The 3,941-nt window shown below is 36.4% G+C and overlaps 1 non-coding gene across 1 annotated transcript; it reads right to left on the minus strand.

The window, feature by feature from the left end:
- Window positions 1-2,666: 2,666 nt before the first annotated feature.
- Window positions 2,667-2,807, minus strand: LOC116462165 (small nucleolar RNA SNORA67). Its single transcript, XR_004246262.1, has one exon. It is a non-coding gene; the product is annotated as a small nucleolar RNA SNORA67 (small nucleolar RNA).
- Window positions 2,808-3,941: the final 1,134 nt, after the last annotated feature.

The following is a 3,941-nucleotide window of genomic DNA, read 5'->3' on the forward strand; positions in this document are numbered from 1 at the left end:
GTTTTCTACCAGTGTTGCTAATAGGAGTTTTAATGACAGTGATAAATCTTTTGTAAATGAACACTTTTTTTTCCACCATTCACATAATTTTAGGCTTTTATCTTTGCCCCTGGTATTTACAAATGTCACATGATGGACCATTATACAGAATATTTTTTCATCTATTGCACTGTCTTTTCAGTGAGCCCTCCCAATCTGGAAACTCATATTTTTCAGTTCTTTGAAGGTAGTACTGAAATTATAATAGAATTGTTACTCTTTATTTTCCCTCTTTATCTTTTCTAGAACGCCTATTAGTTGGCTGCTATATATCCTGGATTGATCCTCTAGTTTCCTTACTTACCTCACAAACTTTCTTTCTCTCTTTTTTCTGCTTCCTGGGATATTTCCTCAACATTATTTCAAACACTTTTGTTGGATTTAAATTTTTGCTGTTGTACTTTTAATTTTCAAGAACTCTCTTTTTGGTAACAAAATACTGTTTATTGTTTATTTTTTAAATTGATAAAATTCATATATATTAGTTGTGTACAACCTGTTTTAAAATATATATACATTGTGGAATGGTTACATGGAGCTAACATATGAATTACTTCATATATATACATACTTTTTTTGGTGAGAACACTTGAAATCTGTTCTCTTAGCAATTTTCAAGAATACAATACATTGTTATCAACTATCATCATCATTTTGTATCAAGAACTCTTTCTGACATTCTGAATGTTTCCCTTTTGTGTTGTATGGTGTTCTTTTTCATGGACTTCTTTCGTTTCTTAATTTTTGGAGGTTATCAGACCTAAAATATTGCTATTAGTCCTGGACATGGCATACAAACCAAAAATTGTTGGCCTGGTGCGGTGGCTCATGCCTGTAATCCCAGCACTTTGGGAGGCTAAGGTGGGTGGATCACCTGAGGTCAGGAGTTCAAGACCAGCCTGGCCAATATGGTGAAACCCTATCTCTACTAAAAATACAAAAATTAGCCAGATGTGGTGGCTCACACCTGTAATCTCAGCTACTCAGGAGGCTGAGGCAGGAGAATGGATTTCACCTGGGAGGCGGAGGTTGCAGTGAGCTGAGATCGTACCATGGCACTCCAACCTGGGCAACAGAGCATGACTCTGTCTCGAAAAAATAAAAATAAAAAATAAAAATACATAAACAAACTTTTAAACAGCACATGAATGCCTCTGTCCCTTGATAGTTGGTGCTCAGTGCTGGGCGTGAGATATAATTTAAACATTAGTTTTCATCACTCCAGGGAAATAATTCTTCACCACTCTTGCCTTATGTCTTGTCTCAAAACTGAAGAGAATTGTTTTTAAATGCTGAGAAGGTTTGTGGGTGGTGTCACTAAAGACATGAGAGGACACTGGTTAGACGAGTGGTGAGCATGTGAGAGGTGGCAGCACTTACGTAAATGTAAAACATTTGAAATTAATTTGTCAAGTCATTTTCTCAGATAGCATGAATGCAATAGATTCTTGCATAATGAAGTATAATTTTCCGGTAGTACCTGGTATCCATTTCTTGTTTCTCTTCAGGTTTTAATTGTGGTTTCAGAGTTATTCACGGATTGACATAATATTTGCTACAGTTGCTTCTAACAGCTGAAGAACATTTTCAATTTTAAACAAAAATACTCTTCGATTTGTATATGTGTGGATCCAGATGTAACATTGTGAAATCTGATATTAATTCTTCATTGGCAAGTAGATGGACATTGAATTGGGAATAAATTTATTTTTATAAAGTATATAGTAAGATATAATTAATTTAAAAAGTTAAAATTCAGCTTTACTTAAATAATTTTGATTTAAACTTTGATATTTTAAATTACTTTTTTTGTCTTTTAATTTTAATGGATTACGTTGTGTGCTTTGGAAAAAATACCTTTTTGAAACATATTATAAAAATAAACTTTTTATTGAAATTTACTATTTGTTGAAAATATATTGAAATTTTGTAAACTTTGATACAAATATATTTTAAAATCTCACTACTATCAATAGAATATGAAACATGAAAATCTCAATGATAACAGTGATTTTGCTGAAATGAAGGCAAGGCAAATAAAGCTTATGGAATAAATAAGTAGTAATTATGAACCATGTTTGCTTGTATTACTGATCTATACACTGCTACCAGCCCAGAAACAGAGCACTAGAAAAAGACAATCATAATTATATTTAGTCATTCTTGATAGATATATATATATATTTCTTTTGCCTAAAAAAAAATGACATTTATTCAAAGAAAAAGAAAAAGACAAGATGTCCACCTATTGTCTCCCTTCCTCCCCATCTCCTGCTGCTCCTCAGCCCCCCAAGATTGAACCCTGGCTGGGGCTAGGTAGTAGGACAGCCCCTCAGATGAGGTCAGCAACCTTGAGGGGCATCTTCCCAGTGGAGGTGTTGTAGCAAGTCTTAATGTCTTGAAGTGTTCTCTTGTTTTCTTCTGTCACCATGTTAGTAGCCACACCCTTATGGCCAAACCGTCCAACTCGACTGATTCTGTGGATATACATTTCCCTATTGGTGGGAAGGTCATAGTTGATGACTAAAGAAACCTGCTACACATCATTGTCTCTGGCCTATGTCAAGAAAGACAACTCTTCAGCATATGCATGAGAGGACAATCCTGAAGGGAAGAGACTTAGGTGTCCATGTAGGCAGCCAAGGAAGGCAGAGGAAACAAGCATCCTCTATTCCTCAAAGACCTTAGGCATGCCAGATTCTATTCCAGGTTGCTACTTTACTGAGAGGGGCACTGCATGTTCCCTTGGAGAGGGAATCCCCTTGGATTTTTGATATTTATTGACTTTTAGTCATTTAAAACCCTAGCTTTACACATGCTTTCCAATTTTGTTGTTGTGAGGGACTATTCATCAAGACAGGAGGAGAGAGCATATTTTATTTGTTAGCTTGATCTATACTTTTAAATATTTAAACTTATGGTACATGGGCCTTGCTGTATATTCTTTCCCTAGGTGACTTAGAGTCCTGGTTATTCTCTTGGGTCTAGGCCCAGAATTGAAGGCTACTGAAATTATTACCTGAGCCCTTCCCTGTGTTCACATCTTCCTTCCCCTGTCACCCACTCCTCCTCTAAATTGGAATAGCAAAGCAAAGATCATGGAGAATAATGTACGATTTATGTTCTAACAATCCATGGTTGAGATAGAAAATAGCAAGATGTTCTTTATATAATCAAGTGCTTGTGGTGAGATGAAATGTCCTAGTATCTTTGAGAAGGAACCAACGAGCATTACCAGCTCCTTGAGGATAGAAGCTATGTAGAATTAATCTTTTTTCTTCAACTGTGCCCAGCAGAGTATCTTGCAAATTAGGGAATGTTTTTGGAAACAAAGTGACTTTGCAAGGCTTGGAAGATGAGTAGAGTTTGCATAGACAAAGGGTTGGAAGCCTCTGAGCTGGGAATGCAATGGTCAGCAAGGTACAAAAGTACATATGTGTACCTGTGGATGTGTACATGTGTGTGTATGCATGTTTGTACAAAGGTACACATGTGTACCTGTGTATGTGTGCATGTGTGTTTATGAGACAGATGAGACTGAGGGTGGGAGAGAGGTGGGGGTAGAAAGGAAGAAATTTTAGCTCGGGTGAACTGGAAGGTATGCTGGAGGAAAGTAAGAAATTAGATAGGATAAAATAGGGCCCCGATTGATGCAAGACCTTGGAAAAAAAAACTATTCTCAAGTTACTTTAGGAACATGTGAAACAGAGAGGACAGTGCTGCTGTTGGAAAAAAGGTGATTTAATGGGTAATTGCGAATTATTGTAATTACTTCCAATCAAATAAAACAAAGGGGGAATAATTAAGACAGTGCCAACGTGTAAGAAATTTGAGTTTTACTGTCTGCAAAGCTCCAGAGTAAGCAGAAAGGAAAGCACATTACCTACCTTACAACCGGGCGC

Source organism: Hylobates moloch, unplaced genomic scaffold (assembly GCF_009828535.3).
Source record: "Hylobates moloch isolate HMO894 unplaced genomic scaffold, HMol_V3 SCAFFOLD_22, whole genome shotgun sequence".
In the NCBI taxonomy this organism is placed as follows: Eukaryota; Metazoa; Chordata; class Mammalia; order Primates; family Hylobatidae; genus Hylobates; species Hylobates moloch.